The 25,510-nt window shown below is 45.7% G+C and overlaps 1 protein-coding gene across 3 annotated transcripts in view; it reads left to right on the top strand.

The window, feature by feature from the left end:
* PKIG (cAMP-dependent protein kinase inhibitor gamma) overlaps positions 1-25,510 on the top strand; it is an 88,991-nt gene that overhangs the window by 54,833 nt on the left and 8,648 nt on the right. For all 3 annotated transcript variants that reach the window (XM_030825590.1, XM_030825589.1, XM_030825592.1), the window contains one exon: positions 4,511-4,580. The gene's annotated coding sequence lies outside the window, so the exon portion shown is untranslated. The remainder of the gene's footprint in view (positions 1-4,510; positions 4,581-25,510) is intronic.

Raw genomic sequence — 25,510 nt, 5'->3', positions numbered from 1 at the left:
CTCAACTAGGTAGGCCTTCATGTACCAGATGAGGGTGGCTTTCAGTTCTTGTTTTGTGTGTCAAAGTCGCTCCTGTTATCAGTGTGCGTTTCCTGATCTCTCCCACCTCAGTCACTCCTGGCAGTGAGTTTAGGGCATCTTGGGAGTGGAGGTAGGTTGTGGAAAAGATGTGTCCAGAGATCTTACTTGGCTTTGGTATCTTCCTGAAATAAATGTCACACACAGGGCTGGGCATCTTGCATATGCTGACTTCTCTTAATCTTCACAGCAATGATGTGAGGTAGAGATCATCTCCATTTTACATCTAAGAAAGGCACAGAGAGGTGCAGTGGATTGCCCAGAGTCTCACAGCTGGCAGGGGATAGAGCTTTAGTTCCCAATGAGAACTGGCTGTCCCCGAAGCCCTTGAATATCTCACCATACTGCCATGCCTTTTTCATATCACCTCCCTGGATCTCAGTTGCTCCATCTGTTAAATGATGACAAGTGAACTCTAGTCAGAAGTCAGAGTGGTGTTTTGGTTTTAATTTGAATGCCTTTAGGCAGGTGTGTTCTCCAGTTCATTACAATTTGCGCATTCGCCTGCCCCATCACTTGTGCCCTCTAGTCTCCTGCCTGGCCCCTGGCCCCTGTGGGAATTTGCAGCCCTGCATCTGGTTGGTGTCCACCGTTTCTTTCGATTTAGACAATCTAGAGTGCAGTGAGAAACTGGAAAGGGGTAGCAGGAGCTCTAGAGTTCAGTGAGAAATTGGAAAGGGACAGCAGGTGAGAGCTCTGCTTTCACCACCACCTAGCTGGGAGATCCTGGACTCATCACTTCACCTTATAGAATCTACTTATCTTTCTGTCAAGTGGGGGGTCACAGTCATACTGACCTCAGAGGGGTGCCATGCGGATGAAATGAGATAGGGCTCATAAAGCACTTAGTTGGTACAAAAATACATGCTTAGGATTAGCTGCTGTCAATTTCCAGAAAGAGAATGTCAGCCAATGTATACAGGCATCTGCCCCCTCAGACATAGGATGACATTTGCATGAGGAACCAGAAGTTATCTTTGAACTCATCATTTTGAAACCCCTGTGATGGACCCTGGAGCTGCCATGTTGGCTCTTCAAACCAAGCCTCAGCATTATTTCCTGTCACCCAGTCAAGTGGTGCTGAACCTCAAATCAGCCAGCCAGTGCTGAGGCCAAAAGCAGAAGTGGGTGCTAGTCTCTTGGGACCAGAGGACCCTGGCCCAGCCACTTAAGGAAGAAGCTGGTAGCAGGTGCTGGGTGTGACAGACAAGAAGCTGAACTGGCCCAATTAACTCTGCCAAGTGCTTTCACGAGGGGCCAGAAGCAATTCCTAAGTGGAGACCGAGGTGGAAAATCTAAAGTTCTGGGAAACAGGTTATTAATCATGACCCTAGGCTGAGCTCACTACTGGAAATCCTTCAGAAATGTCTTAGGAAAACTTGGAGTACTGCTCCTTCAGAGTGGGTTTCTTTGGAAGTTGCCGTGGGCTCCTATGCTGACTGATTATGAATTGCAGATTAGAACACATAATGCATCCGCTCTTACTGGAGGAAGCTGCATTTCCTAAAAGAAGTCTCTTTAATCTTTCAAGAAATTACAGGCTTTAGCTTGACTCTTCAGAACTGAATAATGGCCCTTCATGGCACTGAAGAAAGTATTTGGTGTATTCTTACTATGTCCCAGGGACCTAGGTCAGTTACTGTTTTAGTACTTTATCAGTGTGGTCTTTAACATTCCATAAATGTACACTGAAGGCCTGTTAGTACTAAGCACTGGGCTAGAGGACCAGCGTAAAGACACTGCCTCTGGTCTTGTAGAATTCTCTGTTGCATCAAGGGAAGGCAGGCAGAGGAGTGAATAATTTTAATGGCACGTGAAAAGTACTGCAAAAGAAATATGCACAAGTGCTACAAAACACCAGACACTGGATCAGCATCTTGTGGAGGTCCTGATCTTGCGCTGGGTTGATTCCTTCTGCTCTCTCCCTACAGTTCCTGACTCTGGGAGCTTTGCCAGCATTTGCATTAGGGAGCAACTGAGAGCTGCCCCTGCTGAAGCACTCACTTCTGGCACCTTCCTATCCCCTGTGGCTTCAGAGGGGCGGAAAGAACACTTCCTCACAAAAATGTATGGGCCCCACCTGAGAGGGCCCTGAATCTGAAGTCCGAAGTTATAGTAAGGAAACAGAGGGATGGGTGACTTTTGTAGTGTAAAATCACCACTGATTTTCCGTTGGTTTGTTTTTATAACATTTATTGTGGATTTTTTTTTTCTGATTGCAAAATTAGAATATGTTCAAGGGAAGAAAAGCTAGATAGTACAGAAAAACATACTTAAAATAAATCATCACTCAGTGATTTCACTTCTCTGTTTTTGAATAAGGGCCTGTCTCCCAATCCCCCCACCCACATACCGCTGTATTTCAAGTTTAGCTCTAATTTTAATTTCTCCCTGGGCAAAGTCTCGTGTTTGTTTGCATATCTCAAAGGTGCTTGTGTTCTGGGCTCCAATCACTACTATCTGCAATTGGTTAGAGCCTGCGGCCATCATTTGTACTTTCCTGGATGTGTGAGTAGATTCATCTACTGCTAAGAACCCTTTATGTGTTAGGCATCATGCAAGGTGCTGTGGGGAATGTCAAGGTAAATAAGACTTTGAGGTTGCTCACGGCCAGATAGGAAAAAAAGACTCAGATAACATGAACACATTGTGAAAACGTGCCCCAAGATGGGTACAGAGTCCTGTAGAAAGCCTAAGAGATTGGAGGAGCAGTAGCGTTTGAGCTGAGCCTTCAATAAATTTTTCACGTATTTAGTCAATATTTGTTGAGAACTTAATATCCGTCAGGCACTGGGCAAGGTGATAGGTGGATGATGTTAAATATAACAGGCATGGCCTTTACCTGCATGAAGTTTACAAGCACAAATGGTGGTGTTAAGAAGTCAATAAGCAGGGGGAGTGAAAGAGGAGAATGTGGCTGGGATCTTCCTTGGAGAGTGTGGCTGGGGTCTTCCTTGAAAAGGTGGTATTTAAACTGAGAAGAGGGCTGGGCGCGGTGGCTCATGCCTGTAATCCCAACACTTTGGGAGGCCAAGGTGGGTGGATCACCTGAGGTCAGGATTTCAAGATCAGCCTGGCCAACATGGCGAAACCCCGACCGTACTAAAAAAATACAAAAATTAGCTGGGTGCAGTGGCACGCGCCTATAGTCCCAACTACTTGGGAGGCTGAGGCGGAAGAATTGCTTCAACTTGGGAGGCAGAGGTTGCAGTGAGCTGAGATCGTGCCATTGCACTCCAGCCTGGGTGACAGAGTGAGACTCCATTTAAAAAAAAAAAAAAAAAAAACTGAGAAGAGGAGTCAGTTATACCAAGAGTAAAGGAGGGAGAGGGAGTAAAGAAGGGTGCTAGATTATTCCTTCCTTTGCTCATTATTGATTCTAAAAATCTCACTTATTTTCTATATTCCATTTCCTTTCTACTGGAGAATATTCTTGGGGTCTGTGAATGGTAAACTTGCCCAGTCTTTGTTTGAAAATGTCTTTTGCCCTCACACTTGATATGTTAGCTAGATATAGAATTTTTTGCATAGCATGTGTAATGAATGTGAAAGTTATACATGCCTCTTTAAAAGTTTTCAATCAAAACAGAAATAGATAATATACAAAGTGAAAGTCTTTCATTTCTTTTCTCACAATTTCTCAAAAGAGAAGAATTTTTTTCAAGAGAGAAGTTTTCCAGGGGGAACCATTGGTTACAGTTTGCCCTTTTCTGTGTATACTGAAAATTGTTTAAAGTGTAAAGTATGTATACTTTTAAAAAATGTGCAGGTACACAAATGCTGTACTTTTTTTTTTCTAAACATAAATAATCATGTTCACATTTGAGCAGGACACAGTAGTTCACACCTGTAATCTCAGCTACTCAGGTGGCTGAGAGTGGATGATTGCTTGAGGCCAGGAGTTTGAGGCTACAGTGAGCTATGATCGCACCAGTACACTCCAGCCTGGGGACAGAGTGAGACCTTGTCTCTTAAAATTAAAAAAAAAAAGTAAAGTTCTTTTTTTAATTAAAAAATGATAATATATGCAATTTTACAATATACTTTTTAACAATCAAGCATGTACTTTTTTCCGTATCAGTACAATGAAATCTCCTTCATTCTTTGAAATAGCTGTATAGTTTCTCATGGTATTGATACACCATAATTTAACTATTTTTCTATTAATAGACATTTAAGTTGTTTTCGCCTCTTGGTTTTGCTACTGTACAATGTTTCACTGAGTATTTTTTTACTTAGATAAATATATCTGTAGTATAAATTCCTGGACATTTCAAGAATGTGATGTGTCCAGGAATTTGACCCCAAAGGGTATGTATGCACATTTAACAAGTTAATAGATATTGTCAACTTGTCTTCCCAAAAGATTGTTTCAATTTATAATCCCAGAGTATGTCTGGCTCTAATTTTTGTTTTTCTTCTCGTTCCTTAGAATTCCCGTACTGATTAGTCAACAGTGGAAAATCTGAAGAGATGCAAGCAGGAAAAAGAAATTAAACCAGGTAGGTAGTGGCACTGTTCATACTCTACTGCCAGAGCAGCACACATTTTTGCCTGAATATCTTTATTTCTGGTTGAAGGAAGAAAATACGTAAGTTCCAAACGAAATTAGTGGGAGGTTTTGACCTTATGAAGAAAAGGCAGGATGGCTCTTTTCAGAAGTTATATGCTTAACAGCATGCTGCAATTTCACAGTCAAGATTCCATTTTCAGGCAGTTTTTTTTTAATAGCATCAGAAAGACAGTTTACCTTTGGTGGCTTAAGAGGGGATGGGTTTCCCAGCCATGTACTTAAGCTTAAGCAGGTGGAATCATACACAGGAGTTACTAGCAACATTGGGCCTGGTGCCAGCTTTCCTCTCCACCAAGTGTTTGCTGTAAAGCTGTTTTTCACAAAGACCAGGGCACATTATGGGAATTTTCATGTTAATGCTGTAATAGGGGAGCAAAAGCAAGCAAAACCCAACCCAAAGAAATGGGTTCGGCCCAGTAGTCTGGTGAGGAGGGATGAAGATGCAGTCCCTCCAGCTGAGAACAAATTGCCATTCACAGAGCACAGGTGGCCCACCTGGCAGTATGGCCACCTTGGGTCAGTGTCCATAGTTTATGATATCTAAATGTTTCAGGCATAAGTTAATAATTTTAAACTGAGGGTAACATAATAATCGACTTTTTACCTAAAGCAGCAGTATTTATCAACAAATCTGGTGAATTTATTTGAATCGTCAAGTTGGAAGTACTGGGTCCACAGAGATCTTTTCACCCACCAGGCATCTTTTCACCTACCAGGCATCCATCGGCATCCATGGATGTAGTTGTTAAGGTATCAGAATTGAAGGCTATTCTAGATTGGCCTACACCCACCTGGACCTTCTCCATAGCTGGAATTGTCACAAAGAGGCTAAAGAGCCTGGGGATGAGTGCATCACTCTGAAGAGCTTGCCGAATCCACTGTGCATCTGTCCATAAGCTAAGGATGGTGTGAGGGCTGAAAGCTGCATGGGAGAGAGAAGGTCTTGTGATTTTCTCTCTCTTCAGCACTGTAGGGGGCACAGTGCAGCTGTGTCTGGTGCAGCTCAGTTTAGACTCCTGCCTCAGCCAAGAAAAGATTTTTTCATTTTTACATTAATTTAGCAGATATTTATGGAGCATCTTCTATAAATTGGACACCAGATAACAAAGCAAAAGTGGCACAGTCCTTGCCCTCAGGAAGTGTATGGGTCTGGCCGACAGTAGACTAATAGCAGTAGTCTGCGGTAGGTCCAGAGGGCTAGTGGGCGGAGGGCGCTGAGGCTTGAAAGGTATGCAGGAGATGACTTGGAGAAGAGTGGATGGGGACAGGCTGGGGGCTTGCAGAGCAGCACAGCGAAGGCCTGGAGGCTCGGGGGGAGCAGCACTCCATGGAAATTCCATGGGCCAAACGCAGTGCAGAGGGGGTGCCCTGGCTGGAGTTGAGTCTGGAGGTGGCCATGAATGAATCTGAACTTTATCCTGATGGCTCTGAATGGAAAGTCATGGAGGGTTTTAAGCAGGGGAGAGTTGTGAGTCAGGCTTAGGAAGGAGACTGTCTAGCTCCAGTTTGGGTAAGGGACTGAGAGAGTTCTAAGGGACTGAGAGAGTTCAGCACTCTGCCTGGCCCACTCTCATCACCTCTCTTCTTAGCGCCTGTGCTCCTCCTTCCCTTGGACCTTCAAGAAGGCAGAGGACAGGGCCCGAAGTCTGAGATACGATAGCCTTCTTGGGGAGAAAAGAGGAAGTGGTGCTGGGTGGGTGGATGGGGGCACCCAGTGTAAAGCAGAGCATACAGGTGGCCTTGGACAAGTCACTTCACACCTGTGAGCTTCAGTTTCCTTATCTATTAAATGAAGATAATAAGTATTACTCTTCTTTTCTCTCATCTCATGAGATACCATCACGATATCTCAAAATATCATGGATATTTTACATGCCCAGCTAGGGTTTCCAGAGAAATCTCTCTGTTTTGTTTGCCATGTAAGGATTTGTTGAAATCCTCAAGCACATATTAAGTGCGTCCTGTCACTGCAGCTTATCGCCTGGGATGAGAGCAGTGAAGAAGTCCTATCCTCAGGATCAGTCTCACAGCTCCCTCTCCCTGCAGCCAAGAAGGACCAGTCTACAGAGGGGAGGGAGCAAACACTGACTGAAGGCCAGGTGTGTGCTTGGCAACACCCACAGACAAAAGAGTGCTTGGGCAAAGCTGCTAGAACTATTATTTAAGCCATGTGCCAGACATGATAAGCACTTACATCCTTCTCAGCCTCATTTAGTTTGATCTTATGAAGTACATATATATTATCTCCATTTGATAGATGAGGAAACCGAGACTCAAAGAGGTGGAACTGTTTGCTGGTACTGACACAATTAGGAAGAAGGAGAAGGGCCGGAGTCTCGAGTCTGTGCCCTCTGACTTCTGTGTGTAGCGCCTGCCATTCTGCTGGTGCTCCTTCAGACCTTTCAGACAGTGCAGAGGACACAGAGGAATCAAGGGACGGCTATTCTCTTACAAACCTTGAAAATCCTGTACAGAGCCCTCAGACAACCAAAACGTGGTCCAGAACTGAATCCTGGGGCCAGCATGCCCATTTAGCACTTCTCTCAATCAGCCCTTTTCCCCAGGTGCATTAAACAGGGCAGCTGCCTTCCCACCATATGGGCAAACTGCTTGGCAGCTATGAGTGTGCCTGCTCATCTCCCAGGCTACTTTCCTTTGCACCTCAGCAAGGAGGGCAGGCCATGCATCCAGGGAAGCACATAGTTATTCCTTCTGCCAGAAGGCCACCCCCTAATCTGGTTTACCACGGACACTGAAGTCACTCCCTGTCTCCTGGCCATGAGGAAAACTCCTTTGAGAGGAGCCTCTGAAGCCAGTGGAGACAGTAAAAAGTGAGAATCCTGCCCGGCTGAACAAGATCTCTAATGCCTAGTTCTGGAAAGAGTTGAGGCTATGTCCACACCAAGCCATTTGAAGAATCTGCCCAGTAGAATCAATATTGTCAAAATGTCCATACTACCCAAAGTGATCTACAGAACTAATTCCATTCCTATCAAAATTCCAATGGCATTGCTTACAGAAATAGAACAAATAATCCTAAAATTTCTATGGAACCATGAAAGACCCCAAATTACTAAGGCAATCTTGAGCAAGAAGATTTAAGTTGGAGGCATCACACAACCTGATTTCAAATATTATAGGCTGGACATGGTGACTCACACCTGTAATTCCAGCACTTTGGGAGGCTGAGGCGGGAGGATTGCTTAAGCTCAGGAGTTCGAGACCAATCTGGGCAACATAGTGAAACCCTGTTTCTATAAAAGAAAAAGAAATCTAAAGTAACTGGGCATGGTGGCATGCACCTGTAGTCCCAGCTACTCAGGAGGCCAAGGTGGGAGGATCCCTTGAGCCCAAGCATCGCATCGAGGCTGCAGTGAGCCGTGATCATGCCACTGTACTCCAGCCTGGCTGACAGAGTGAGATCATGTCTCAAAAAAAAAAATTATGATGCTATAGTAATCAACACACACACACACAGAGGACTATTATTCAGCCCTAAAAAAGAAAATCCTGACATTTGCAAAAACATGGTTGAACCTGGAGGACATTGTGCTAAGTGAAATAGGGCAGACACAGAAAGACAAATACTATAGGATCTCAGTTATATGTGGAATCTAAAAGTGTTGAACTAAGAGAGAGTAGAAGGGTGGTTTCCAGAGAGAGTAAAAGGGTTGTTGGGGAAATGGGGAGATGTTGATCAAAGGGTAAAAACTTGCAGTTATAAGATGAATAAATTTTGGCGACCTAATATACAGCATGGTAATTACAGTTAATAATACGGTATTGTATACTTGAAATTTGCTAAGAGAGTAGATCTTAAGTATTCTCACCACAAAAAGTAACTGTGTGAGATGGTGGATATGTTAATTAGCTTGATTGTGATAATCATGTCACAGTGTGAATATATAAAATTTTTATTTGTCATTTATACCTTAATAAAACTGAAAAAAATTTAAAGAATCTGCCCAGGTCACAGGAAGCCATCAGTCATACCCTGAGCTATTGTGTGAGCTCAAAGAATATGGTTTATAGCATATGGTTGAGTGCTCTTGTGCCAACGCTGGGCTAAACCTTTACATCCAGTGTCTAATTAGGTAGTTTCTGTTATTATCCATGTTTTACCAAGGAGGAAACTGAGGCTTTTGGAGATTACATCATTTGGCCAATGTACCAGAGCTGGAAAGTTGCATAACCAAGATTTCACTCGAGCTTTTTTTAGCTCCACATCTTCTATTTTTTCAGTTACACCAAAACGACTTCTTGAATTTAGCTTTGCTTTTCTGATAATAGTAACCACCACCCTTTATTGAGCTCTTGTCATGTGAGCCAGGCATTATACATCCATTATTTCCAATCCCAATAGAACCTTACAAGTCAAGTATCACTGTCCCCGTTTCACAGATGAAGAACCTGAGGTTCAGAGAAGTCAGGAATTTTGCCTCACAGCTTTCGTCTGAGACTAGAGTGAGCTCTCAACTATCATCCTGTACTTCATTCATTCCTTACCTTTTCAGGTTCCTAGGAGGAAAGGACTCAAAAAAATTATGCATGAATTTCCTTTAATTTCACAACAGCCCTAAGGGTTGGGGGTTGGTATCTCTGTTTTACAAAAGAAGAAACTGAGGCTCAGAGATGTTAAGTGATTTGCTCAGCATTATACAGCTAGCAATTGGTGGAGCCCCGATTCATACAGGCTATGACCCATAGCTTACTTGCCTCCCCCATTCCCACCCCTCACCCCTTTTCAGCTCTGTCTCCTTGCAATGGGGGCAGAAAATCCAGCCTTTATTTCTCTAGGTCCTAGTAGTCCTGGGAGTCTGGGGGATTTCCAGCTCCTTTGAATTCCCTCTTTTGGCCTCTACTCTGCCTCCAGCACCTCTCTTAAGAGTCCTTTTCACTGTTGTCATAGCAAGGGTCTCATCTGGAGGGAAGCTGCCTTGAGGTTGGAACTATTTGGGTGCTTATCAGCAAGGCTTCAGGGCCTTGCCATAGCAACTTTCCAAGCCACACATCTTGTGACCTGTTCTGACTCAGGGCCCCTGGGAATCCCCTGGGTGCAGATGTTTGCAGTGACTAGGATGCAGCAGTCGGCTCCCAGGACTCTTTTTCTGGCCAAGGCCATTTTAGGAAGGCTTCTGTTCCAGCTGTGCTGGGAGAGTCGAGGTCCAGAGCCTCCAGACCTTAAGAATGCAGGGTTATGTGATGTCTAGAGCTGGAGTTTTCAGCCAGGGGCTTATGGGTTAAGAGCCCCCTGTAATCATAGGTATGGTTACACGCACACGCAGAGAATATATACTTTTCTGGGCAAAGAATCTGTAGCTTCCCTCAAACTCTCAAATGTGTCTGTGACCCTTAAAGTTTAAGAACACTGGTCTAGAGAGAACCCAAAGTGTTGTGGGCCACTGTGCTCCCTTGGCCACCAGCCTCTCAGATGCCAGAATCTCGAGAGAGCACACCAAGCCTCTAGTGTTTCTGCTTAGGCTTGAACTGGGATACAGTATCAAATATTGCTGAAGGTCACAATTATAACTATAAATGTACAGCTGTGCTTTGGGATGCCCCAAGTACTTTTATTTATTTATTTATTTATTTTGAGATGGAGTTTCGCTCTGTTGCCCAGGCTGGGGTGCAGTGGCATGATCTCGGCTCACGGCAACCTCTGCCTCCTGGGTTCAAGCAATTCTTCTGTCTCAGCCTCCTGAGTAGCTGGGATCACAGGCATGCACCACCATGCCCGGCTAATTTTGTATTTTTAGTAGAGATGGGGTTTCACCATGTTGGTAAAGCTGGTCTCGAACTCCTGACCTCGTGATCCGCCCGCCTTGGCCTCCCAAAGTGCTGGGATTACAGGTGTGAACCACCGTGCCTGGCGTGCCAAGTACTTTTTATGCTGTAAAAGTACAACTGTCCTGTGGATGCCCCAAGTACAACCACAAAAATGCACGCCCAGCACCCCAAACATGTCAACATGTTTGAACATAGTATGTTCACCCCATAAGTGGTAGCCATTTTTTTATTTTATTAAATTTTAAATAAATTAATTTTAAACACATTTTTGTTTTGTTTTACTCTTATCATTGTTATTATTTATTTGGTCAGGAGCCAGGAATCAGATGGTTATTTGGTCACTGAGTGATTAAAATCTGTATGTCAGGAGCTGTGCTATATTTCAAAGATCCAGTGACAAACAAGAAATCTGTATGTCAGGAGCTGTGCTATATTTCAAAGATCCAGTGACAAACAAGAAAGGCAGGGTACCTACCCTCTTGGAATCAGTTGGAATGGCAGATAATGAACAAATGTATCAGCATCATGCCTGGCTCACGGGACATTTCTGTGTGTATTTGTCAAATGACTGTTGAATGAATTTCGACTGCGTTCATTATTAGGAAGAAGTCAAGGTGCTGCAGGTGGCAGACAAGGAAACTTCATCTCTTCTGGTGGGTCAGGGAAGAGGAAGAGGGACTCAGGCTAAGGGGCCTACGCCCCAGGCCGCCAGGAGTTACACTGGACTGTTCACAGGGGGCTGGCATTCCCATGAAGACTCAGTATCTGGAGGTGTGGGGTGGAGGGCTGGAATACTGAACAACCAAGGGCTTAGGAACCTTGAGTAAATGATGTTAATGTGGGCCAGAGGTACGGATGACATCTGCACTCTGCTCAAGTAGTGATGGTCCCTGGCTTGCAAACATGTTGCTCTTCCAGGTTCCAAGGGAGGCTGTTGTTCAACCGGTATTTCCCTATGTAGCAAGTTCTGGGTTCGGAACCCTACTTCTGTCAGGAGGCAGGAAGGATGGAAGGACATCCCTCCTGCAGCTGGAGATGGCAGAGCCCCAGCCGCTGCTGGCAGTGGCCGTGGACACACAGTGCAGTGTCTGAGCAGTGTGTGCAGAGACTCCCTCACTGTCTGAAGGGCTTCACTCACCCTACACTAGTGAGAAGCCTCTGAATATTGGCATGGAAGGGAAGCATTCACATATTCAGGGTAAAGTCAAAGTTAGAGCAAAATTTAAAGTCTGCTCCTGCCCCTCAAGACCCTGAAAGGCCCCAGTCACTGTCATTCCACTCACCTCCTCTCCCACTCACCGCTCCCCAGCCCCACGGCCTCTTATTAGTCTTTCTGGGCAGCAGGCTCCCCTTGCCTCTTGCAGGCTGTGCCCTCTGCCTCGCATACTTAGATGTATATGCAGAAGTGTTTCTAAACTCTTCTGTCTCATCATGTGTGTGGGCTGTGAAACCCAACCATCAGTAACAGCAGCTGATGAGGACAGGGATCATTAGCTAGAGAGCACACCCTCAGTCTCTCCACACAGCATTATTAGAATAATAATAATTCCCCACCAAGTCCCCCCACCCGGCATTATTAGAATAATAGAATAATAGTAATCCCCCACCAGATCCCCCCACCTGGCTTTATTAGAATTACTATGAGAAACTATCCTGTAGTGATTCTGGTAATTGTGATTTGTGCCCCCCTACTACCACTGGTTAAGAATTACGGGTTTATGAACTGAGCTCCCTAACTAAACCATGGACTTCCCTCAGGGGCACAATGGTATCTTACTGTTTTTGTGTCTGTGGCATCTAGTCCCAAGCCTAGTATACACTGAGGGATCAGTAAAATTTTTCTGAAGGAATGGATGAATACTATAGAGATAATATCTTGCTTATTTTCATTCTCCACAGTGTATTTTGGAGATGCATTTTATAGAATTCTAGAGGAACTAGAATTGACACAAACTCTCTTCAACCCATGAAAGTCTGTGCTTCCATGGAGGTCTCTGGAAAGCAGCAGAACAGTCCAACTGGATCACTGCTTGGTGGCTGGGCATGCTGGGTCCTCCCTGGGCCTCCTGCTGTGGATGTATGATCTAAACTTGCTGAGGCTCAGCTACGCAGCAAGGTTCTCAGAGAGTGGCAGTCTCCATCCTACTGTGAAAGGAGGGGCAGTTTTCCAAGGACTTCCTTGCTTTCCTGCCCTTCCTTCAGAGCTAGAAGGCTCTCACCTCCCTTACCCCAGAGCTAGAAGTAACATTAGAGATTGCTTCAGTTACCCACTTCTGCGTAATCCATCACCCCTGTTACTCAGTGGTTTAAAACAACAGCAATAGTTTCTTATATCTCATGGTTTCTGTGGGTCAGGAATTTGGGAACAGCTTGGCTGGGCAGTTCTGGCTTGGATCTTTTATGCAGTTGCAGTTAGATGGTGGCTGGACCTGGAGCAGCTTGGGGCCAGCACTGCTGGAGGCTGGCCGGCTGCTGCTCTTTCCTGGCCGTCTCAGGACCTCTCCCCTGTGTTTACTTCGTAGAGCCTGTTTGGGCTTCCTCACAGCATGGCCACCTCAGATTTCCCATATGCAGCTCAATGCTCTAGAGGCAGGTGTCCCCAGAGAGAGCTAGGTGAAAGCTGTATAACCCTTTATAGCCTCATCTTGGAGGTGACACAAAATCATTTTTGTTGCATTCTATTCGTTAGAGGTCACTAAGGCCAGCTTATTGGGGGAAATTGAAATTAAACTCTACCTCCCGAGAGGAGGAATGCCAGATAATTTGCAGACATGTTTCAGAACCACCACAGAGATACCCAGTTTCCCCTTCATTCCACACTTGAGACTCCCGAGGTTTGAGGGGAAGAGCCTTGTCCAGAGGTGCCCAGCCTGGCATGGGCAGACCTGGAGTGTGACCCAGCCCCTAGGCCTTTGGCAGGCTTGCCAGGAAGTGATCTCACTTTCCCTTCCTTCCCGTCCCCTCACAGTAAGATACAGACTGCCACTCTCTGGGAACCTTGCTGTGTAGCTGAGCCTCAGCAAGTTTGATAATACAGACACAGCAGGAGGCCTAGGGAGGACCCAGCATGCCCGGCCACCAAGCAGTGATGCAGCTGGACTGTTCTGCAGCTTTCCAGAGACCTCCATGGAAGCACAGACTTTCATGGGTTGAAGAGAGTTTGTGTCACAATTCCAGTCCCTAGCCCTGGCCCTACGTGAAGTAGTAACACCACCCTGCCAGTAGGATATAGCTGCTGAGGAGGTAAGAGTTTTAAAAAATTCATACCCCAAAATAATTATTTTTACTGTTGCTGTGAAGTTAGATACCAAAGAGTAGAATGTGGTGGTAGAATCAAGAGAGTCAACCCAACATCACTGAAAAGATTCTGAAGGTTTATATCCAGCTGAATATCCAAAACAGGATGTTGCTTAAACGTGGGTAAAATGTATCTGGGTGTATGTGTTAGACAGCCTTGTAGAATGTTTTCCAGGGACTTGCTTACTTTCTTGCCCTTCCTCAAGAAATGCCTTATTATGAAGCTGGGGGCAGGGGAAAAAGAAGGTCAGAAAAGGGAATGGGTACTTTTCAGTAAATCCATACTACATGCCAGGCATAATACTAATTCACTCCCCTGCTTTATAGCCTAATAGCACAGGCTCCATCTGGCTCCACACTCCTTGAGTATATGGCCTTGGGCAAGCTCCCTAGCCTCGCTGAGTTTCAGCTGCCTCTTTTGTACTACGGGATAATGATACTTTCTGTCATAGAGTTGCTATAAAATTAAATGCTTATAAGATGCTTAGCACAGTCTGGCATGCAGTAAGAAAGAACTGTATAACAGGCCAGGCACTGTGGCTCAAGCCTGTAGTCCCAGCACTTTAGGAGGCTGAGGCGGGCAGATCACAAGGTCAAGAGATCGAGACCATCCTGGCCAACATGGTGAAACTCTGTCTCTACTAAAAATACAAAAATTAGCTGGGCATGGTGGCGCACGCCTATAGTCCCAGCTACTTGGGAGGTTGAAGCAGGATAATCGCTTGAACCTGGGAGGCAGAGGTTGCAGTGAGCCAAGATTGTGCTGCTGCACTCCAGCCTAGTGACAGAGCGAGACTCCATCTCAAAAACAAACAAACAAACAAAAAACTGTTTAACTGTTGGCTGCAATTAATCCCCACAGCCACTTTTTAAGACAGGTGTGAGCCCTCCCATTTTATAGAAGGGGTGTCTGCAGTCAGGTGAGGTGCCCAGCGCCATGTGCCACTGTAGGGACAGCAGCTGAGACTCGGAAGTCTTTGTGGCGTCCACCACACCACATTAGCCTCCGGGCAGCTCTGCCAGGGCTTTCCTGACATGCAGTAGTTGGGGGCAGAGGAACTCAGGAGGCTTCGTGCCCTACAGGAGCCCCATGTCAGGTCCTAGAGCAAGAACATTTGAAAAACCAAGGCCAGGAATCCACTTATCCACTTAGGAGGCTCTATAGGGAGCAGGGTTACAGAGAATGTTGTACACAGAGGAAATAGTCTAGTAAAGGCTTTGAGGTCAGGAATTAAATGAGGTTTGAGGATTTAAAGAGAGGCCCAGTGTGACCAGAGCAAAATGGACCAAGAAGAGAGCAGAAATGAGACAAAGGCTCACCTGCAGAGGCAGGCAGGGCCAGGTCAATGCAGGACTTCAGGCATCAGGAGAGTGGATTTCACTAGATGTGAAATAGAAAAGCATCAGGTTGAACGAAGCAGGGAAATTCCAGTGATCCAATTTCCATTTTGAGAACATTACCCTGCCTGCCATATAGAAAATAGACCCTGGGCTAGGGGTGAGAGAGACACAGGACTCTGGTCAGGGTCTCTGCCGAGAGTCCTGGTGAGACATCCTGGAGCCTGGGTGGTGCATGTGGAGGAGAGAGGTCAGCAGATTCAAGCTCTGTTTTGCAGGTAGAAACAAAAGGACAAGGCTGGGCACTGTTGCTCATGCCTGTAATCCCAGCTGTTTGGGAGGCCGAGGTAGGAGGATTGCTTGAGGCCAGGAATTTAAGACTAGGCTGGGCAGCCTTGTGAGACCCTGTCTCTACAAAAACATTAAAAAAAAAAAAAAGAAAAAAGAAATGACAGGACTTGGTAAAGAATTGTCCATGGGTAGTGAAGAAGAAGCGAGGTCAGGGATGGTCCCGGGTTTCCAGCTGGGCAGATGGCGGTGCCCTTGCTCAGCTGGGAAGGCCAGGGCGAGCAGGCTGGTGGCTTGACGTCTGAAGCTTGCAGTGCTGGTGGGATAGCCAAATGACATGCTCAATAGGCTGAGTCACAAATCTAGAGCTCTTAAGAGAGGGTTGTGCCTCTTTGAGGGTCACCAACGTAGATTATTTCAGGGAAAGGATAAGAGCCCCTAGGGAGCAAACAGAAGAGACTGGCGTCCTAACACAGAGGTCCCGGCAGTAGCAGGTGCCTGTGCAGAGTGGTTGGAGGGAGGCCCAAAGGGTGTGGTGTCTGAAAGTCCCATGAAGAGAATGGTCCGAGAAGAAATGAATTGGAAGAGGAGGACAGAAAGGTGTCCCTGGGGATAGGCAGCGTAGAAGTCACTCTGGACCTTGTCTGACTCCAGCACCCTGACCTTCCCTTCCTGTCACTGCCTGCATCCAGGCCTGCTTGAATCTAGGCCTGGCAGTTGCAGAGGCCAAGGCCCGGCCTCTCTGCCTCTAAACAAAGCCTCACCCAGGGCCACTCTTTGAATGGCAACAGGCACTGCCCAGGCAGGTGACAGGCTCCTCTCTGGTGACCTTGTGCTGGATGTGCCCCTAAGGCGCTGGGTAGGGCTTTGCAGACAGCCCCGGGCAGGCCACACATGGATAGAACCAGCAGCCCTCCCTTTGCCCAGGTTCTTGGAATGTTCTCAGTTTGGGGCCCTGAGTTTTCTGTTGGCCTCAGTGCCTCTCTTTTCTGGCTTTCCATCACAGAGAGAAGCCGCTACCCTTGAAATGTGATGAATGCCTGTTCAGTAGGCCCTGGCATTTCTGTTTCCACGGCCCTTTCGTCCCTCAGAGAAGTCTTAGAGACCGTTTTGCCCACCCCTGATAAAACTTCTCCCATGAGACCAAGTCCCACTTCTGTGCTTCATGTCTTCTGCAAAAGTCTGTTTGCTTTTTGTATGGTTTCTGCAAATATTGAATTTTTGAAAAAGAAAAAAAAACAGGAAATGACCTTTCTAGTATATTTGGAAAACAATTTGGAGCTTGTAATGGAATCTGCCTGAGCAATGAGGACTAATAGCTGCAGACTTGGAACAGACCATGTAGCTCTTGGCAGAGCCTGGGGCCTCTTCAGTTTACAAAGCTGGGGGAGTATTAGAAACCCACGGGAGAAGTGGCTTCCTGTGGGGAAATGCCCAGAGCAGGCACCGTAACCTCTGACCCCAGGGCCCCAAAAGGTCTGGGGACAGAGTATAAGGGCTTCACCCTTTGTCTTGGGCATTCAAGGTCAATCACATGTCTGGCAATCATCCAGATCCCACAAGACACCAAAACCTCCCGAGGATGAGGAAAAGAAAGAGCTTCATTCCTTAGCACCCTGTAGGGCTCAGGCTGAGCTAGGAGATTCTAGATTGTTTTTAGACTCAAATTGCCTGTTGGCTCTCTGGGTCACCCTCTATCCAACTTTTCTGTAGATTTCAGCAAAAACCACCTCCTCAGAGAGGCCTTTCCTGATCATCCAGCCATTAACTCAATGATCCACATGCAGAGAACCCTCTCCTCTTCTCCCATAGCACATACCATAATCTGTGATGATAGATTCATTTACTTGTTCAGTGCCTTTTTCTCTTTACACATTGTAAATATCTTTTTTAGTTTCCAGTATATACCCTGTGCCTGGCACAGTGCCTGGCATATAGAAGTTGCTCAGTACATTGAATGAATAAATGAAATATCAAGACCGGAAGACTTGGAGGCCAGGTGCAGTGGCTCATGCCTGTAATCCCAGCACTTTGGGAGGCCGAGGCAGGTGGATCACTTGAGGTCAGGAGTTCAAGATTAACCTGGTCAACATGGTGAAACCCCATCTCTATTAAAAATACAAAAAAAAAAAAAAAATTCACCGGGTATGTTGGTTCATGCCTGTAATCCCAGCTACTTGGGAGGCTGAGGCAGGAGAAGCACTTGAACCAGGGAGGCGGAGGTTGCAATGAGCGGAGATCATGCCACTGCACTCCAACCTGGGTGACAGAGTAAGACTCCATCTCAAAAAAAAAAAAAAAAAAAAAGACTGGAAGACTTGGAGATTGTATTTCAAACTTCATTATTTAGATGGTGGGAAAGGAAACTGAGAGAGAGAAGGGGACTCATCAGGGGTCACCCTGTTGCACGGGTATTGAACCATATCTTTAGCCACTGTTATGATGCAGGGCCGCACATTCTTTGCTCTTCTTTCCCTGTAATCTAGAACATCTTCTATTATTCACTTGTTCATCAACTATTCATTGAGCTTCAAGTATGTGCAGGGCCTTCTGGACGTAACAGTAAACACACCAGCCAGGGTCACCACTTCTGGGGAGTTTATATTCTTACCACACAACACCATAAAGCACCAAAGAAGGAAGTTTTAATCTTCTGTAGCACCATTAAAGTAAAAACAAAGGAGCTGAGTGAAATGTCCAAAGGCAGGTTTTACTAACTCAGCCCCCAAATGAACCATCCTAATCATTTATTAATTGCATTCCACTTACATTCCCCATCACTTACTACACTTTTTGCATCATCATCTTATTGAATCTTCATAACAGCCCCCTGAACTGCAGGGTGTGACTGTTAGCCCCGCTTTGCTGAGGTGAGGGGAGTTGTGCACGGCCTCACAGCTGGTAAACAGCAAAGCTGGGCTGGACGAGCACTCTAGATGCCTTCTACCCTGCCACCCATTCCCCTCAGAGATTTGTAATGTCATCAGGGACTCCCAAGGGGGCAGTGTGATGTGATGTGGGGAAAAGAGCTCTGGACTGGGAGTTAGGACCGCTAGATCAAGAACCCTGGGCAAGTCCCTTGCCCTTTCTGAGCCTCCGTTTCTGCAGCTGTTGATGAGAGCCTTGTCTAGATGAGCTCTGGGATGTCTTTCGGTTGGATTCTACAACAACTTTTCATTAATTGAACAAGTATTTCCCCTGTGACGGTCCTGAATGAATCAAAGCTGTCTCCCTGCTGGAGATAGGTCATGGGCTGTTGGAAATAAAGGCTTAGAACTCAGGAGAGAAAAGACTGTAGACCCATGTGTTAGGGCATATTAGTAATCATATATTGAGAACATCCTTCCATGTCAATATACACATAAATGGATCTGCCTGATTCTTTTTAATCATTGAAGGTTTCTGAGCTGAGCATGAGGATAAGCCAGCTGATGTTGGGGAATGTCCCTCTTGAAGTAGAGGACAGAGGGCTTGAGGATGAACTGGGGGTGGGGGGTGAGGAATAAGTGAGAAGACTGGGGGCAGAAAAACCAATTGGGGAAGGTTGTAAGAGACTGGATAGAGATGATGAAGCCCAACTGAGGCCATGATTACTGCGTGGAGAAAATGGGAGGATGGACCTGAAGAGAGAAAATAATTGAACCTGGGTAATTGAGCTTTAAGGTGCAGGATGCCTTCTTAAAGAGAGGAAGAAGTCAGGCATGAGTTACGGGTAATAGGTTTTTGACTTGCATAATTGATTGTGGAGGTGGCTCCTGACTAAGAATGAATGAGAGAGAGTCCTGGAGGAGGGAGAGCATAATTTTGTTGATATCCTCCGGGAGGATTCATCTAGATGTCTGCAGCTCGGCAATGAGAGGATCGACATTGAAATGAATGGAAGATAATGTCATGAGAGAGAATGAGACGTGTAGAACAATTACAGAAACATTAGAAGAGAGTAAAGGATGGAATTAAGGGGGTATACAAGTAGTCAAGGTGTTGGACTAGGAGAATGTAAAAGAGCATTCTAAGAAATTGAAGGCAGTTGCTTTACTGCCTGAGCCTCAGTTTCCTCATTTCTAAAATGAGGATTAGAATCGTGCCTACTCATTGTGTTTAGGGTTACATGAGAGAATGTGTGGAAGGCACTTACCTTGCATATCAGAAGTAGAACTCATGCAATAATTCATCATTCATTCCGTAAGTAAGAGTCAAGCACCAGCATATGCGAGGTGCTGGGCCAGCCCTTTGGAGTACACAGAGGAGCAAAAGGGAAGTCTGAGTGTCTGACCTTGTGGAAGAGGAATTTGAAAAAGAAGACTCAATATCATAAAAATGTGATTTCTATCTACATTCAGGTACCAGATATTACTGTATATATTTAGTATAGTCCTGATAAATATAAGATAAATTGGGGGACAAGTTAAATGACTATTAAGTTCATAAGAAAACATAGACCAGCAAAAACAGCCAGAAAAAAAAAATCTAAAGTCAAAAAAGATTTGAGCTATGAGAAGGAAACCATCCTACAGTTTTTTTTTTAATTTAAAGCTATGTAATAGAAAACAACATGATACTAGTACATGAGTAGACAGATCAGCTGGAGAGATTAAAAGATTCAGAAACAGGCCAGGCATGGTGGCTCACACCTGTGATCCCAGCACTTTGGGAGGCTGAGATGGGCAGATCACGAGGTCAGGAGATCGAGACCATCCTGGCTAACACGGTCTCTACTAAACAAAATACAAAAAATTAGCCAAGCGTGGTGGCAGGCGCCTGTAGTCCCAGCTACTTGGGAGGCTGAGGCAGGAGAATGGTGTGAACCTAGGAGGTGGAGCTTGCAGTGAGCCAAGATCGCGCCACTGCACTCCAGCCTGGGTGACAGAGCGACACTCCGTCTCAAAAAAAAAAAAAGATTCAGAAACAGACCCCAATACACAGTTTTATATGTAACAATGATAGCTTTTCACATCAATGAGGAAATGATGGATTACTCCACAAATGATTTGAGATAGGTAGAAAAAATTAAGGTGGCTCTCTAACTCATACCTTATTACAGATAAATTCTAGATCAATCAAAGATTTAAATATGAAAAGGGAAGCCATAAAAGTACTAGAGGCCAGGCATGGTGGCTCACACCTGTAATCCCAGCAGTTTGGGAGGCTCAGGCAGGAGTATCACTTGAGCCCAGGAGTTCAAAACCAGCCTGGGCAACATAGTGAGACCCCATCTCTTAAAAAAAAAAGAATTAGCTGGGCACGTTAGCATGCACCTGTAGTCGCAGCTACTCAGGAAGCTAAGCTAGGAGGATCCCTTGAGCCCAGGAGTTCAAGGTTGCTGTGAGCTAAGCTGGCACCACTGCACTCCAGCCTGGGTGACTCCAGACCCTGTCTCAAAAAACAAAGTACCAGAAATAAATAAGGGGGTTTCTTTACTAATCTTAGAGTGGGGAAGACATTTCTAATTATGTTCCAAAGCCCAGAAACCATAAAATAAAATAAAGATCAAATTTTACTAATGAATATAAAAAATATGTGTGTGGGGAGAAGTGCCGAAAATAAAGTCAAAGTACAAATCACAAGTAAAAAATACTAGTAACTCCTAATTAGACAAAAGATTAATTGCCTTAATAAGAACTCCTACAAATCAATAAGAAAAAGACCTAAAATCCATTAGAAATGAGCAAAAGGATTTGAAGAAACAGGAAACAGAAAAGGAGATGCATGTGGGAAGATGCTCAGGTTCACTCCTAGGAGCAGTAGGAACTAAAACAATCAGGCACTGGTTTTAAAACCACCTTTTAGATTAGGAACAAAACAGCGTTAAGAAGACTGTGGTGAAGGAAAGTGTTCATCTGATACACCTACTGGGAATTGCTGTGGTTTGAATGTGTTCCCTCCAAAATATCAATGTAATAGTATTAAGAGGCAGGGCCTTTAAGAGGTGATTAGGTCATGAGGGCTCCTTCCTTGTGAATGGGATTAGGCACCTTTTATAAAAGGGCTTGAGGCCAGGCACGGTGGCTCACGCTTATAATGCCAGCACTTTGGGAGGCTGAGGCGGCCAGATCACCTGAGGTCAGGAGTTCAAGACCAGCCTGGCCAACATAGTGAAACCTCATCTCTCCTAAAAATATAAAAATTAGCTGGGTGTGGTGGTGCACACCTGTAATCCCAGCTACTTGGGAGGCTGAGGCAGGAGAATCGCTTGAATCCGGGAGGAGGAGGTTGCAGTGAGCCGAGACCATGCCACTGCATTCCAGCATGGGCGACAGAACAAGACACCATCAAATAAATAAATAAATAAATAAATGGGCTTGAGGGAGTGAGTTTGCCCCTTTTTGCCTTTCTGCCATTTGCTCTGTGAGAACACAGTGTTCAAGGTGCCCTCTTGGAAGCAGAGAGCAGGCCTCACCACAGGCTGGCGCCTTGATCTTGGACTTCCCAGCCTCCAGAACTATGTGAAATAAATTTCTGTTCTTTAGAAATTACTGAGACTCAGGTATTTTGTTGTAGCAGCACAAAACGGACTGAGAGACAGGAACTAACTTCTGTGGGGAGAATTTGGCAGTACCTATTATAATAAAAAAGTCACAGATCCTTTGAGGTGGCAATTCCACTTTTATGGAAACAACCCTCAGGTCCATCAATAGGGAAGTAATTAAATCAATCTACAACAGTGAGACAACAGAATATCATGCAGACAATAAAAGGAACAATTTAGTTATTACTTTGGGTTTCTTTTTTTTTTTTTTTTTTTTGAGACGGAGTCTTGCTCTGTCGCCCAGGCTGGAGTGCAGTGGCGCGATCTCGGCTCACTGCAAGCTCCACCTCCCGGGTTCACGCCATTCTCCTGCCTCAGCCTCTCCGAGTAGCTGGGACTACAGGCGCCCGCCACCACGCCCGGCTAATTTTTTGTATTTTTAGTAGAGACGGGGTTTCACCGTGGTCTCGATCTCCTGACCTTGGGATCCGCCTGCCTCAGCCTCCCAAAGTGCTGGGATTACAAGCGTGAGCCACCGCACCCGGCCTGGGTTTGTTTTCAGTGTGTTGATGTAATCAGTTCTGCAGTGGCTTCAGAGTGATCTGCAGTTGTTTCCAAGGCGCGCGCGCGCACGCGTGTGTGTGTGTGTGTGTGTATATTTTTTAAATAGAGTCCCACTTTGTCACCCAGGCTGGAGTGCAGTGGCGCAGTCATGGCTCACTGCAGCCTCTGCCTCCCGGGTTCAAGCGATTCTCCTGCCTCAGCCTCCTGAGTAGCTGGGACTACAGGCGCACACCAAAACACCCATCTAATTTTTATATTTTTAGTAGAGATGGGGTTTCACCATATTGGCCAGGCTGGTCTTGAACTGCTGACCTCAAGTGATCCACCCACCTCAGCCTCCCAAAGCCAAGACACATTTTCCAATGAAAAAAAGGCGGCCGGGCGCGGTGGCTCACGCTTGTAATCCCAGCACTTTGGGAGGCCGAGGCGGGCGGATCACAAGTTCAGGAGATCGAGACCACGGTGAAACCCCGACTCTACTAAAAATACAAAAAAACTAGCCGGGCGTGGTGGCGGGCGCCTGTAGTCCCAGCTACTCGGAGAGGCTGAGGCGGGAGAATGGCGTGAACCCGGGAGGCGGAGCTTGCAGTGAGCCGAGATCGCGCCACTGCACTCCAGCCTGGGCGACAGAGCGATACTCCATCTCAAAAAAAAAAAAAGAAAAAAAGGCAAGATGGAAAATAAAATTTTGTTTTAAATAAAGGAAAAAGGAAGGGAAGGAGAAAAAGGGGGAACATGTATATTGCATAAATTTTGTCTGGAAGGACACCAAAACGTGCTTGCCTTGGGGAGGGTGTCTGGATCGGATGGGAAGGAGACTAAGCTCTTACCTCTGTCCTTTTGGACCTTTTGAGTTTTAGACCACATGCACACATAATCTAAAATTAAGTAATTTTAAGACGAAGTGAATGTGTTCACTGTAAAAAAGGAAATATAACAGATTTTAAAATCACTTATAAAAATATTAATGTATGTAATTATATCACTGATATTGTTTTTCATTTAACTATATGTGAACATTTTGCCATGTCTTTAAAAAATATTCACAAACATCACTTTAATGCCTGAATGGTATTTCATTTAGATATAAATTAGTTAAGTATGTATATATTAATAATTCTCCATTGTCCGTTTAGGACATTTGACACATCCATTTAGGAACTCATTTTAGTGTCTTTAGTTTCCTGCTATTGTAAATAATAACGTGGGCCAGGCGCAGTGGCTCAGGCCGGTAATCCCAACACTTTGAAAGTCCAAGGCAGGAGGATAACTTGAGCCCAGGAGTTTGAGACCACGAGTTTGAGACCACCTTGGTTAACATAATGAGATTCCCATCTCTGAAAAAAAATGAGCCAGGCATGGAATAGTCCCAGCTACTCAGGAGGCTGAGGCAACAGGATTGCTTGAGCCCAGGAAGTTGAGGCTACAGTGAGCCATGATTGTACCACTGCACTCCAGCCTGTGTGACACAGCGAGACCCTGTCTCAAAATACCTTGATGAACATCTTTGTACATTTTATCTTCATGTAGATCTTGGATTATTTTCTTAAAATAGATTATTATAAACTGATTTAGTAGCCAAAGATATGGAAAAAGTTGAGGTGTCTGGATACACACTGTCAAGTCACTGCCCAAGGAGGTCTTGGAAGTTTACACTCTCATTAACAGGGTTTGAGAATGACCATTTTCTGACATGATTTCCAACTCTGAGGATTCTTTATTTCCCCATTTGCTGTTGACTTTAAAGATGAGAGGGTGAGTGACGAATATAAATATGGGAGAAAAATGAAATGATGTGTTTCTGCTTTGGATTGGAGAGCTTCCCAGAGCCGTCTTTGGAGTTGCTGTTCCCTGAGGGGATATGGTAGCCAGAGCATGTTGGCCCAGTTGATGTTGTCTAGGATTGGTCTTTGAGTGTGGCATTTGCTGTCTCCGTGTCCTGAGGGCCAGTGGCCTGCACTGGGCAGCTTGTAACATCAGATGGCATTGTGAGGTCAAAGCCCCAGGAGACGTTCCAGCATGAAGCTGGCCTTTCAGATGGAGCCTGTAATTCCATCCCATGGTGTCAGGTCCTAGGACAAGAACACCTGCACAGCACTCCACAGTGCACAGAGGCCCTTCTCAACAGTCTCAAGAAGGAACTGCTGCTCCTCCCCACAGAGGAGGGGTGGGCAGCAGGGGAGAAGAGGGATAGATACAAACTCCCTCTCCTTCAGAGGCCCGAGAGTGAAATCCAGCGAGTGTGCATGGAGCGCCTGCTCTTTACCAGGTGCTGGATGAGAATCAGGGAATGCAGCAGCCAGAGCCTGTTGGCTCAGCTGCTAGGATTAGGTTTCAGCTGGACATGGGAAAAATCCAGACCAAATTCCTGTTCCCGTGGAGCTGACATTCTAACTGAGGGAGAGCCGAGGACTCGGAGGCTCCGGGAGCCAGTGTGGCCTGCTTGGGGTTTGTCCCTTTCCAGAGCAGCGCGTTTCAGGTGGGGCTGAGGCCCTTCTGAGCCGTGGCTCTAAACCGGCCTCACTCACCTCAGAGGGCAGCTGTGGCCACTGAGTGTGTGATGTGTGTGAAAACAAAGGCACCTGGGCCATGGTTCCTTTCCTTATTGTAGGAATTGTCAGCATCATTTTTATCCTGTTATTACTGTTATTATCATAAGCCATTTCCCTGTCCTGAAGCATTGAGCAGTTTCCCCAGAGGGAGAGGGCAGGAGTGAACCTCTGTGACCTGTAGAAGGAGCCACCTCTGGAACTTCCGGGAATTCTTTTAGCCAAGGAGGAGCCAGAGCGTGACTAGGGCAGCGCTCAAGGCTGCTAGGAAGATAGGCAGGGCGCGCCATCTGCTGCAGCCAGGGGGAATTGCCGTGGACAGTGTCCTGGCCCTCCTCTATTTTACACAGGGGAAATGAAGGCCCCAAGAAAGGCAGGGTCTTGCCCAAGGTTAGGTGGCAGAGCTTGGGTTTAAGGTCACGTGTCTCATTCTTTGCTCTTTCTAAGACACCTCCCTGTCTCACTTGTCTGATCTTTGAGGGCCCCTAATTCATTCTTTAGGTGTTTCTTCTGAGCTAGGTGTTGTTGGGGGGATGTGGGCCTAGCCCTCCATACTGATCCTCTTGTCTC

This window comes from Nomascus leucogenys, chromosome 13 (assembly GCF_006542625.1).
Source record: "Nomascus leucogenys isolate Asia chromosome 13, Asia_NLE_v1, whole genome shotgun sequence".
Lineage (NCBI taxonomy): Eukaryota > Metazoa > Chordata > Mammalia > Primates > Hylobatidae > Nomascus > Nomascus leucogenys.
This window is presented reverse-complemented; position numbering and strand designations above follow the sequence as displayed.